Below are 14618 nucleotides of genomic sequence, written 5' to 3' on the forward strand. Positions count from 1 at the left end.
GAGTCAAAAGTTTGCTTGTGGTTGTCTGAAAAATTACAGTGATTGCAACCTTTAGAAGTAACTCCTTGAAGCGGAGCAATTCAACGTCTGTAATTTGAAGGGATTCTGGTCCATTCTTAGATAATCATAACTGACCCTTTGACACAGCCTGCTTACAATTTCCCTTTTACTTTGTTTCTAACTTTGTAGCAAGATTTATTAATGTCTCTCAATCTGTTTCTTTTGTATTTGTAGCATGGAATAGCTGCGCTCTTGTTTCTAATGTTTTGCCCTGCCCCAAGGCAAACACTTGGTTAGGTATCCTCTAAGCTGCATAGAACAACCTCATCAACAGGGTGTATTGGTTGTACTTATTTAGCTCCAAGCTGTGCTGGCTGCACGGGGCAGGGTAATGAGAGGGTGGTGGGATGCAGGGCTGTCTTAACAGCATTAGAGGCCCTGGGCAAAGCAGGACACTGGGCCCCGCCTACACAACCACTCTCAGGTATAAAAATGTTTAACAGAAACAGAGTGTTAAATTCTGGTTTGCATGGTACCCCAATGTTTGTGGGGCTCCGGGGCAACTGTCCAGTGTGTCCATGCATTAAGACAGCACTGGTGGGATGAGTGGATAAGGGCAAGAATCATTAAGTCTGCTCCCGGTATCTTCATCTTTTATTACTGGGTGTCTCTTAATGAGGTTCTTGCACAAAGAATACTCAATCTACAGAGATAAACTTTTTAGAAAAAGCATAGTTTCCACCTAAAACTACAAAATAATTTCCTGGCGAGAAGTGCAGATCCATTGCAGTATATCATGTATTAAAGAAATACATGATTGCATCTGTTAAGGGGCAAAGATCAGGCCCCATTAGCCACTGGTTGGTGTTTTATTCACATTCAAAGGCCATTGATTGAATGTAACTGTCAAACACATAGAGGATTTCCTCTTCAGTGCTATTTAATTTGAACAATAATATTTTTACTCATCATTCTGTGTGCATCATGATATAGGAGCCTGGCAAGTCCTGACACTTCTGAAGAGGCAGGAACATGGCGAACTATAGTAGTGAATAAGTAATTAATTCTTATTCAGTGCTGATTTCTTCCAGGATTGGGAGAACTTTAAACTGCACTTATGCGATCTCGAGGCTGCAGGTACTGTAACCTTCTGGAGGGACCTTGCTGCTGAGGTTCATAACTTGTCATGTTATGTTATGCACATTTGTAGAGCACACTATCACCTGGGAGTGTATCCTGGCACTGACCAGGTGTGAGTCTAGCCACATATAGGGCCTATTGGAACTACTTGAAAAGCGAAGTCTTCAGCTTCTTGCGGAATTCAAGACATGATCAGGAGGCTCTTAGGTGTAGCGGCAGGTCATTCAATGCTTTAGGAGTAATGTAGGACATGGCTCGACCGCCAGATCTGGTTTTCCTTATCTGTGGGATTCGTGCAAGCAGGAGCCCTGGTGAGCAGAGATAGCTGGAAGGTTTCTGAAAGCAGATGTGACTGTTGAGGTATGCTGAGCCAGTGGTACATAGTAACTGGAACGTGTGGGCGATGAGTTTGAATTGTGCTCATTTCTGAATGAAGGGCCAGTGAAGCTCTTTCAGGTGTAGTGTGATGTGAGTGTGGCTTGGGAGGCTGAGAGTGATTCTGGCTGCTGAGTTCTGAATGGCCTGCAGTTCTGGTGAGTTTTTTGTTGATCCCAGCATATAGGGTGTTCCCATAGTCCAGCTTGCTTTCACCAAGGCATGCATGATGGTTTTCCGAGTGCTGATTGAGGGCCATTTAAAAATCTTCCTCAGCATCTTCAGGATATGGAAGCTTGAGGCAGTGACAGTATTGACGGGCTGTCATGTTGAGTTTGCTGCCGATGATGATGCCAAGGTTCTTGCCATGGGTGGTGGGGGTGGGTATCGGTCCTCATTCTAATGGCCATCATGTGGAGCCCCATGGTGATGTACTCTTCATGAAAATCATGATTTCGTTCTGGTCTGTTGTCAATTTTAAACAGTTGATCATCATCCAGTGGGCTATTTCGTCACACAGGCATTGAACTTGATTCAGGTATTGGCCATCTTGTCCATGAGGGAGAGAATGGCAAAGTGTTGTTGGCATTGGAGAGGACATTAATGTCATGAGAGTGGATAATGGTGGCTATAAGGGATCATGTGTGCATAGAAGAGGGTTGCGAAGCATTCTTGCAGAACTCCGCAAATGAGGTAGGGGGAGGTCCGAGGTGTACAGTGCCAGGTTGACTGAATGAGTCCTTCCAGTCAGAAAGAAGCAGATCCATCGGAGTATATGTCCTTGGATTCTGATGTTGTGTAGACGTTGAATGAAGATGGGGTGGAAGACTACGTTGAATGCTGGAGAGAGGTCCAGGAGGATGAGTGCCCCGGTGTCTCCACCATTCTGAGTCATGCGCATGTCATCTGTGGTGGCAATGAGGGTGATTTTGGTGCAGTGGTTGGGTTTGAAACCAGGCTAAATGGTGTTGAGGGGTTGGTGGGTAGACTTAAATAGGATATCTGTTTCTTCTGGGGCGGTGACGGGCCACTGGGTTAGCATTGGTTCTGTGCATAAGTTCAAGAGCTGTTTGGTGAGGTCTGTTGGGCCTGGTTGCAGGCTAAAGCTGCTGTAAATTTCAGTGAAATTTTTGTAGAATAATTGATAGAGATTGTTGCAGAGGTCTTGCGATAGGGTGATTGAGATGAGATGACCATTGGTGAGGTGAAATCTTTAACAATGGTTAAGATTTCTTTGCTTCTGTTGGTGCTGGCATCAATGCGGTCCCCCAGAGCTGCACGTTTGGTGGTCTGAATAATTTAGTGGTAGAGTTTTAAAGTGGATTTGCATCTGCTCCTGTCTACATTGTCCTTGCTCATTCTCTTTTTAGGCTCCAGTTGTTTGCAGGGATGTTTCTTCACTCTGAGTTCCTCTATGTACCAACCTGCCTGGGGTCTGGATCTTGTTGCATTGCTATGTTTGAGGGGGTCCAAGGAGTTGGTGCAGGAGGTGATCCAATGTGTTGAAATTCTTGATGACTTTTGGGAGACAGATTCTGTGTTTGGGTCGATGTTGTTAAGGTTGGTGAAAATAGGTGTCTGGTAATGTGGGTAGGTCCCTGTGGTTTTCCAGATGATAGTTCAGTTCTCTGAGTAGGATGTAATTGCGAGCATCGAGGGTGATGGTGTCAGTTGATTTGGTGTGTGGTTCACTTGGTCTGCAGATGAGAAGGTACCTTAGGGTGAAGTTGGCTGTGATGTGGAGCTTGAACAACCGATGTTCCAAGTTAGAGGATGGAGTGTCAGCAGATGTTGTGCAGCTGATGATGTTTTTATGAAAGATGGCAGTTCCCCATCCAGATTTGTGGTCTGTCTTGCCTGGCATATCTTGTAGCCGGGGGGGGGGGGGCTGTTAAAATGGTGCTCATGTAGGGTTCAGCCAGGTTTCTGTGAGGAAAAGTAGGTCAGGGGCATTGTCATGCACGAGGTCTCAGATCTCTGTGATATGTTTGGTGAGTGACAGGCTACTGAAGAGCGTGCATGCGAGTGTGGAAGGTTGTGTGGATGTTTGTGTGGTTGTTTGTAGGACTGTGTGAGTGTGAGAGAGTCGGGTTTTGGGTGCTATTGGTGCGATGAGTGTAGGTCTAGATAAGTGCATGGAAATTGCAGGAAGAGTAAGAGAATACCCTTTGGTATTGTGTGGTGCAGCGAGGCAGGAACGTCTGGAGCAGTGGCCAGGATTCAAGGCCTGAAGGGTCGCAGCATGGAAATCCAGTGATGTAACTTCCTGTTCATATGGACGATAGAAATGAGCCCTCTTGTTTGGCTTCTTCTTTTAAAGACAGTTTTGAGGGGAAACCAATGACGTCACTTCCTGTACAACTGGATGATGGAAGATCCAGTGATGTTACTTCCTGTGTAGGAAGATGATGGAAATGAGTCCTTTTGCTTCACTTTTTCTTTTAAAGACAGTTTTGGTGCGAAATCAGTGATGTCACTTCCTGTGCAAATGGGATGATGGGAAGTCAAGTGATGCCTCTTCCTGTGCAGAAGGATGATGGGAAATGCAGTCATGTCACGCCCTGTTAATAGGGATGATGATGATACCTCTGCAAGCGGACCTTACCGGGTGACTGGAGACGTGCTTCCTGGTCCTTTGGGCAGCAGGGCAGACACCAACGAGAACTCGCGCCACGACTTGCCGGACCCGCTTCGCGGGTCCCGCTGCGCGGATCTCCGCGGAAGGTGTGTGTAAGGAGGGGCGAGCGAGAGGAAACCGGCAGGGCTGCGAGCTGGGAGCAGGGACTCCGTGGACCAGGAGTCCCTGCGAGGGCCTGATCAACACCAGCTGGCCGGCTCTCCCTGACGGCCCCGCCCCCACCCGCCCACGGAGCTGAAATAGAGGCATTGAAAGCAGCCTCAGCGGGATACCTCTGCAAGCGGACCTTACCGGGTGACTGGAGACGTGCTTCCTGGTCCTTTGGGCAGCAGGGCAGACACCAACGAGAACTCGCGCCACGACTTGACGGACCCGCTTCGCGGGTCCCGCTGCGCGGATCTCCGCGGAAGGTGTGTGTAAGGAGGGGCGAGCGAGAGGAAACCGGCAGGCTGCGAGCTGGGAGCAGGGACTCCGTGGACCAGGAGTCCCTGCGAGGGCCTGATCAACACCAGCTGGCCGGCTCTCCCTGACGGCCCCGCCCCCACCTGCCCACGGAGCTGAAATAGAGGCATTGAAAGCAGCCTCAGCGGGATACCTCTGCAAGCGGACCTTACCGGGTGACTGGAGACGTGCTTCCTGGTCCTTTGGGCAGCAGGGCAGACACCAACGAGAACTCGCGCTACGACTTGCCGGACCCGCTTCGCGGGTCACGCTGCGCGGATCTCCGCAGAAGGTGTGTGTAAGGAGGGGCGAGCGAGAGGAAACCGGCAGGGCTGCGAGCTGGGAGCAGGGACTCCGTGGACCAGGAGTCCCTGCGAGGGCCTGATCAACACCAGCTGGCCGGCTCTCCCTGACGGCCCCGCCCCCACCCGCCCATCTTACTAACAGGGATTTAACACCGGTTGTACATCCGCTGCGCGGGAGCGCGCGGGGGAGCGCCGGTGGCGAAGCCCGGGCAAAGGGCGGGCCCTCAGAGGCCCGAGGAGCCTGGCCTGTGTCAGACACTCTGCTCGACTGCGAGTAGCCAAAGGACACCGAGACTTCATAACTGTAAGTTGGCTAAATCCTTGCCGTAACACACCGTTGTGATCCCGTAAGACCTTGATGTACTGAGATTGGTACCGGTAACTGGCCGTAACCTCCTCCTGCTTTACAGTGGGATATTTATTGGCCTTGCCATGAACCACCCAGAGACCAGAAGCATGGCAGCTGCTGGGGTAAAGAAATTGACCGGTACCTTAGACGATTTTATTGTGCGTACACATGCCCTCATTGATGAAGGGATCATACTGATGGACAGAAGGGTGTCCCAAGATTTAGCCATGGCAAAGCGTTCCTCTTTGGGCTATATTGCACAAGCTTGCACTCCTAATGGTCCATCTGCCCCAAACACACTTGTAATGGTACACAAGGACGGGGGGTGTGACATACCAGACTCCCAGGAAGGCCTGGAGGCAACCCCTAATCTCTCCCTATTGGTGGTAAATGGCACGGCTGTAAACGAGAATGAAACTACAGTTAGTACCTTAATTGAAAGGGGCAGGAAAGAGGGGGCTATCCCTAAACAAAAGAGTAATAAACAAAAGCCCACTAAAACAACTACTCGAAAAGGGAAAAAAGCCCAGACTGGTAAAAACCACGACCCAACTCTGTTGGATCCAGTTCCTCTGAACATGAGCACCAACTTAGATGCCCAGACTCATATCGAGGACATCACGGGTGGGCCCCAGGCAAGTGTGGCCATAACATTAAGTCTGCCAGATGAAACTGTCTTGGATAGTAGTTTGGAGGGGATTTTGGAACTAAGTGGGGTAGTTGATAATCAAGCCAGAGGGAGTGAGGACAGTAATAGCCTAGTTATGGTTAATAATAACATCTTTGAAATGTTAAAAATCCTCTTAGAACCGATTGAGGTTAGGCTACGATGTCTGGAAACAATACTGAATAATATCCACAAAGATATTAGTGCCCCTAGCTTTAATTTGAACAATAAAGTTCCACAAAAAAAACCGATTACGAATAGACCATCCATAGCTGCTAAAAGCATCGCTACCACTAATCCACCTCCAAACCCCACCACTAATCCACCTTCAAACCCCACCACTAATCTACCTCCAAAACCCACCACTAATCTACCTCCAAAACCCATACCAACATCTAAAAACCCAACCACAACCGACAAAGTAGCGCCACTCATACAAACTCCCAAATTACAACAGGATAAAGATAACGCAGAAAAGAGGGAGTCGCGCAGAAACATACATCTACCTCCAGAAGCCTCACCATACGTTGTGGTCCTTACCGGAGTCCCTCAACCAGATACCAAATCAAATGAAAATAACGGGGGACTTGTAAATAAAACAATACATTGGCTTAATGATAACTACCCTCTCCCCCCAGCCTTCAAAAGTAACATTCTGATGGTTGAAAGGGCTCCTTGGGTGGGGTACAATAAAAAAAGGACACACGGTGATTGCGTGGTGATAACATTTGAGAACCCACGCACTGCTGATTTCATCACAACGAGGCCTCCAAGAAATTATGGTCTGTCCATTGTGGCTAGGGCATTATCCTATTTCTACCCTGAGGGTGAACACCCGGATAATAGGTGGAGCTGGACCAGGGATAATCGACACCATGGTGGTAATAATGGTCAGGCTTTTGATAATAACTACCATAATACACAGTGGAATGGGAGGCATGATGATGGCTGGAACATTGTGAAATACAAAGGGAGGCCTCCTTACTTTCGCCCACAAGGTTATGACCCAGGATGGGCAGGCAATCTGCAATTTCCACCGATTTTTCCATGTTACAACCGGTTTGATTGTTTGGAAGCGGTGGATTGACTCCCCAAGATCAAGGAAGATGCCCGGATGTCCAATAAACCTGTGGACTTGGGTCTTACAAGCTGTTTGGGGTCTGAGGAAACCCCAGAAACTCAAGTGGGGGATGAGATCATACAAGGGAGCGAGGTCGGACAACTAGATGACATTATAGACATTCTACCCGCAGCAAAGGATTATTGCAAGGTGGTCTTTTGGAACGTGGCAGGGTTAAAACAGAAGATTACCAATCCAACCTGGGACGAGGCCATTACCGACGTGGGAATTTTAGCCCTTCAAGAAACTTGGGCCACCACGCCGATACATCTTAATGGCTATAAAACTTACTTTACCCCCGCGGTGGGTGGGGTACATGGAAGACCTAAGGGAGGGCTGACTGTATACATATCCAATCTTCTAGTTTATGATACAATTTCCTTTTCCCCTGGATCCAGTTACTATCAAAAAATAGTGATAGTCACAAGGAAAGGTCCAAAGATGGTTCTCTTTAATTTTTATAATAACTGTTCAGGTAGCATGATTAAGGACGTACTTGCTACACTAACTTTAGATATGCAATACGAACTTGATACGAGTAAAAGGGGCGAAGTTATGTTATTATGGGGGGGTGATTTTAATTGCACTCTTTGCAAAAAGGGCCAAAAGGGTATCTGCGGTTTAATGCTGGAACAAGATGTCAACCTGACGCATTTTGAACATACCCTAGTAGGTGACTCATTAAACGAGATGATTTTTAATTTTAATTTTGGGTTTTCAAATGAATTAGCACATCATCCAACGACATTTGCTCCAACCTTTGTTGGGCGGGGGGCCTCATCTATTATTGATTTTAGTTTTTGTACACAAAGCTCTGCGAGTAGAATGATTAGTGCGAAAATCATGGACTTACCACTGAGTGACCACCTGCCACAGGTATTAAAAATGGAGAATTTATTTGTTGTAACCGATACTAGAGAATGTCCCAACCAAATGGTTGAAGACGTGAAGTTGGGCACCCAAAATGGCTATAACCTTAAATGGAGTAGAGTGGTTCCGGATGATTTTTTGCTTAAAACAATGAGTAAATGCATGAGTAGTTTTTCGATCTGTTTAGAAGAATATGCAGAGAGCAGCGAAATAATAACCCATTTTAATATCATCTCTAGTACAATTAAGGAAACACTGTGGGTTGCCAGGAAAAATTCCCTAAAGTCCAATAGGAAATGGTTTGATAGAGAGTGCACTAAAGCCTTAACAAAGCTTAGACACGCAATTCATAAAAGACCACGGGATGTAATCCAAATTAGAATTGCAAGGAGGGATTATAATGCAGTATTGAAGGACAGGAAGGCCTCGATAAAAAGGGAAGCTTGGGACAATTTATGTGCGGCATCACAATCAAAGGATCCGGCTGCTTTTTGGAGGGTTATTAACACCCCCCTCCTACACGAACAAAAAGCACGCATGGAAATCGCTGTTTCAGAAGATGAGTGGGTGGCTCACTTTTCCTCCCTTTATAAGGTTGTGGAACTAACCCCTGAAATAGGCCAGGACACAGGGTCGCTAAATTTAGATACATCTAGAACCCTGGTTGTAACCCTCCCTGAGGTTATTGCGAGCCTGAAGGCGACTAAGGGGGGCAAGGGGGCTGGACCAGACGGCATACCAGCTGACCTCTATAAGGCTAACATCAAACTATGGGGGCCACTGCTAGTTCAGCTCTTCAATGCCGCTTTGGCAAATAGCCCAATTTCTACTTGGTTCACATCGGTAATAGTCCCAATTTTTAAAAAAGGGGATAGGCTAAGTTGTACTTGCTATAGGCCAATTTCCTTATTGGACTCCTCCATAAAAATTTTGGGGAGAGTGATTTTAGCTAAATTGCAAAGCTGGGCTGAGGATGATGGGGTGTTAAGGGATTTTCAATTTGGGTTCCAGAAGGGTTTAGGGACCATAGAGCAAGGTTTGAATCTTTTCACCTTGCAACAGAAGTATATAAAGGTCAAAAAACAACGTCTACACCTCACATTTGTTGATTTATCATCAGCTTTTGACTGTGTGTCACACACTAAATTATGGTCAATTATGGCCGAATTGGGGGTAGACAATGCCATCATATGCTTTTTGAGAGACTTATATTCCAGGGCCACCGCAAGTGTCAGATATGGGAATAATGGTGAATGCAGTAGACAATTCGAGATTGGTCGGGGTGTGCGCCAAGGGTGCGTCCTAGCCCCATTTTTATTTTTGTTATATATAAATGGAATGGAGAAGCACCTCGTGCATGAGGGCAGGGACATGCCTATGGTGGGAGGTAGGCCTGTCCCTGCCCTGATGTACGCTGATGATGCTGTCTTGATGGCACACACCCCAATGGCTTTACAAACTTTGGTCACATCCTTTAATAGTTTTATGCTTGGTTTAGATCTGAAAATCAATTGTTCTAAAACTTTGTCTATGTACTGTGGGTCAAGAACAAGCAAGCATCTGAAGCCAATTTTTATAAACTCCAATCCCTTAGAAAGGACCCCCACCTTCCCATATCTGGGGATATTGTTTCATGAAAGCGGCTCATGGACTTCTGCAATCCATGCTAGATCTTTGTTATTTTCTAAGACTATTATGGCCCTAAAATGCTTTATGAAAAAACTAGGGAAAAAACCCATAAAGGAGATCTTAACTGTTTAATATGCGACTTGTATATCTGTAGTCACCTATGGTGCAGGATTATGGGGTTACTCAAATATTAGCTCAATTCAAACCATGGAAAATAAGTTTTTATGTCACATTCTGTCCGTGCCCGAAAGTACTGCAACAATGATATGCCATGCTGAATTGGGAACACCTTATGTTACTGACATTATTAAAATTCAGCCAATCCTACTTTGGCATAGGGTTTGGACAAATGATGAATGTGTTGTTAACCGGGCTATTTTAAAGGACATTTTAGCATTGGACAACATCAATGACTTTAAATGTATATGCTACGTCAGAAACTTTCTTGAAAAATTACGTTGCCCCCAATACTTTGAGGACCCACAATCAATGGAACACATATCTAGAAGAGACCTGAAAAATCTGTGTATGGCGTACCTCAGGGAAAAGAGACATATAGAGGAGGCGAGAAAAAAGACCGTTTCTGCCCACCAGGACATTTTATGCGGAGAGAAATTGCAGCCATATTTATCATTGTATATGTCCAATCATGAACGCTTCCTTTTGACCCGATTTAGATTTAATATTGTTTTTAGGACATTATCGTTCCCCGTGATGAATTGTTGGTCGAGGGATCTATGTCTTTGTCCATGTGATGATGTATCCCAACAATCCGATATACATATATTATTTTTCTGTAAATTTTATACTCTCTTCCGAAAAAAACTTATCATCCCTATCCTCAAAGACTTAAATGTATATAGATGTCGCCTAGCGTTTTTAGAGTGCCAGAAAATGGAAACTGTTTTTATGGTAGCCTCAATTGCTGAATTTTTAAAATCAGTTTTTAAGTGTCGCAAATCAATTCAAATTGATTAATTTTCCATATTGTGCACATGAACTTTATTTTGTTGTCTTCTTTTTTCTGTGATTTTTAAAATGTTTACTTGACCCTTTGTAAATTGTACCTTTCGCGCTACTTTTATGGTTATTTTGCTTTTATAACCGAATAAAGTACTTTTGAATCTTGAATAGGGATGATGTAAATGAGCCCTCTTGTTTGGCTTCTTCTTTTAACAACAGTTTTGGTGGGGAACCAATGATGTCACTTCCTGTGCAAATGGGATGATGTGAAATGCAGTGATGTCCCTTCCTGTGCTGATGGGTGATGGTAGATCTAGTTAGGTTACTTACTGTGCAGATGGATAATGGGAAATCCAGTGATGTCACTTCCCATGCAGATGGATGTTGGGAACTCCAGTAATGTCAATTTCTGTTCATATGAATGATGTAAAATCTAGTGTTGGTCCACCTATAACCTTATGGCAAGGAAGCAAGTTCTTGAACCACGTACATGCTGCATTGCTTTTCAATGTCATAGTCCCTAGTACGGAGAGAAGTTATTGTTGTTCTGGAGGGCCATTGAGGGTTTAGGCACATACCCCTAAAGCTTAGTTTGCTACTGAAACACAATACATAATGTTCATGCTAGGAGGAAACATGATTGCGTTTCTCAAATTCCCAATCACCACGACAATTGTGACCAAGAAAAAACTGATCCAGAAAGTCCACCATAAATAGGCAAGCCTTCAGACACCATGGCAATGGATCCCTGTTGTGGCTGGTCCTCTACAAATTGGTTTGTGACATCATAGACTGCTAATGCTCCACCAGGCAATTCTCTCGACTCTTCATGAGGCTTATAAACAATGAGGAGAGCTGAGGTGGCATTCCCCAAAACATGTCAGACACCCTGGCGCCTTACCCATCTACATAACTTCAAAAGCCTGAAAAATGTCAGTGATATTTTGAAAATTGTTTGAAACATATTTATTCAAGTTAACAGAAATGAAAGCAGAACGCATGCATGTTTAGATCGAGATTGTGTGCCGTATGTTGTAAGTTAATATAAACTTTACTTCGCCCCCTCTGTTTGTCATGTAGTAAATAAACATAACTTGAAAATTAAAACTGCAATACCAAATATCAATTCACAGAAAACATAAACCTTCTGTTCACAGAAGCAACACATATGTTTATTTTCCTCTGTGTAGATGATCCAAAACAAACAGTGATGATGCACTATATGTGATTGATGTGCATAATAATATTTGAGCCGAGCCAATGTTTGGAGGAATATATTTAGTCTAACAAATTCAACTCATGGAGAGGGCGTCCAGCATATTTCATTCAAGGATATAGTGTACATTTAGTGGCACCAAAAACATCTAATTAAATATTTCTTTGAATGGATCATGGGCCTATCGTTATGTGCCGCTGAAACATTATCCTAACCACCCTAAAAAGCTGCCGACAGACCGAACGAATGTATGGCAGTCTTAAAAATAGAATTATGAATGTAGTACCATTTAACAGTAAGTTAAACTTGTTGAGAATAAAAAACTTTACAGTACTAATGTGATCAGACCTTGGCCCAGCAGAGGCATTGCGTGTGAAATCTCCTAAATTGGCTGATGCACCAATCGCCACATTTAAAAATGTACTCTACATCCACCGAATTGTGCCCAGAAAAAATAGGGATTTGAAAATATTTTTTTTTCATCAGTATAGCTTTGTAAAGCTCCAGAATGTCACATATGAGCAAAGCTTGTAGGCGTTTTTGTTTTTATTTTAGCCCTATATATTTTTGCTTTAGCATTTTAGCGAGCAAATGTTCACTCTAATCATCTTATGTCGTGTGATTTCGACGCCTTGTGCATTTAGATCATAATTCAGTGAAATGTTTGAACATTTCATTTTCAAATTTTCATTTTGCTCATCTTTGCAATGGACAATGGCATTGAGGAGAAATGGAACACTAATGCGTCATTTAGGAGTGAGTGACAAGATGGCACCTGTCAAAAAATGTCAGAAGTCCTTTCCACCCACCTTTGCATATAGCTGTCTCATAGAAAGGCGGGGAAAGGAGTTGCTCGAGAGACCGCTGCCTCTGTCATCTAAAACATCTTTCGATGGTTCTGGCATCAATGAAAATGACAGAGGAGCAGGGGAAAAGAAGCACTGGTGAAAATACTCAAACAAGCTACGCTCCTTTTGTCTCCTCGCAAAATCTCTCTTTTTACACCCATCCATTCTCTCTCCTCTCTCTTCTTCCTTTTGGATCAGTTGTAGGATATTACAATGAATGCCTTTACTCCGCCTGCCTTTACCACAGACTCTTTACCACGCAATGGCTTTACCATGCATTGCCTTTACCACGCATAATCCGGTACCACCCATACCTTTACAATGAAATGGTAAATATATATGGCAAGTGAAACCCTGTATATATATATATATATATATATATATATATATATATATCACGTTCTCACTGCTGCTTGAACGACCCTCAACCAGGCAACGCTGATGCCGTCGGTAGCAGCAGCCGCTACCTGAATGCTGAAAGTACTGGATCCCCCCAAATGGAAGGAAGCAGAGACGGCACACCAGGAAACCTTGCACAAAATCCCTTTATTGTGCACTCGTTAACCCAAGACGACGCGTTTCGGCGTAAGCCTTTTTCAAGTAACCGCCATTTTGTTTTTTGCCACATTTATAGTCCCACAACTATTTTTGTAAACAATAGACATAAAAGAAATACTTAAGGTAAACCATTTACAATGAACGATTAAATTTAACAAAATAATTTCATTATGCTCATAATTCAACATTCAATGTATGTCCGTTGATGTTTATGTATGTTGTGTGGGAAGTGGACGATGTTTGCCTACCCCACTGCCAAAATTAAACAGTGGTCGTAATCATAGTTGACTGTGTACCCTGCCGGTAACATTGACAATTAAATGTTTTAAGCAATAAAACTCGCATGTACCAGTGTCACGGTAAATATTACTCGTAAGGTGGTGCTAGCGCCGGCTTGAAAGCCGCTCAGTATCCTGGGAAATGTAGTTTGGTACAGCGGATCGGGACCATAGTCCCGTGATCAATAAATGGGAGCTCCCTGATTTGAATGCGTGGTAAATGTCAACAGGCGGGGCTGTGTCAAGTAGAGGAGAGCTCCCCTCATAATTTGACCATCATATAAGATTTGACAGGGGGTGATGGGCGGTAAAGGTCAAGGTATGAGTGCTTTAATTAAGGATGAGTGTAACGTGAGAAATTTCGATCCAAATGCATGTGTATATACAGTGAAAATTCAAAGAAAAACATAAAATTAAGTGACATCCAACTCATATTTAAATCCATTATCCTGAGTATGGGGTCATCTTCCTACGTTCAGCTGTTAATGCCTTGCAGTACAGACTTTCTTAGAAGATTGCATGATGTGAAATGGGAGGAGGGATACTATATGATCAGTATGGATGTATGCTCTCTGTATACTTGTATTAATCAGGTGAAGGGTATGGAAACCTGCATGCACTACCTAAGGAGCCGCCATGTGGATTGTTGGAGACACAACAACATGCTACAGAAAATTATGCTATTCTGTCTCCAAGAAAATATTTTTCTGTTTGAAAAGGCGGTATACCGGCAACTCTCCGGGACCGCAATGGGGACTTGTTTTGCCCCCAGCCTAGCGAATCTTTTCCTAGGCTGGTGGGAGGAACAGGTCGTCTGGGCTGAAGGATCTGAGATGTACACTGACCACATTCTTATGTGGGTCAGGTACATCGACGACCTATTTTTAATCTGGAACGGCCCTGAAACACTAGCGAGACAGTACATTAGCCATCTAGGAAGCAACACCCTCAATCTGAAATTCACTTACGTAATCAGTAAAACATACTGTGAATTTTTGGATGTGGCAGTAGAGGTAAAGGAAGGGGATTTGACAACACGCCTTTTCCGGAAGGCTACAGCTGGGAATGCGGTCCTGCATGCGTCGAGCCACCATCCGACTCCCCTGAAGAGAAGTATTCCCTACGGGGAGCTTCTGAGGGCTCGACGCAATTGCAGCACCGAGGCAGATTTCCAGCTGGAACAAAAGGCCATGATAGAACGGTTCAGCCAAAGGGGTTATG

Source organism: Lissotriton vulgaris, chromosome 2_1 (genome assembly GCF_964263255.1).
Source record: "Lissotriton vulgaris chromosome 2_1, aLisVul1.2, whole genome shotgun sequence".
NCBI lineage: Eukaryota > Metazoa > Chordata > Amphibia > Caudata > Salamandridae > Lissotriton > Lissotriton vulgaris.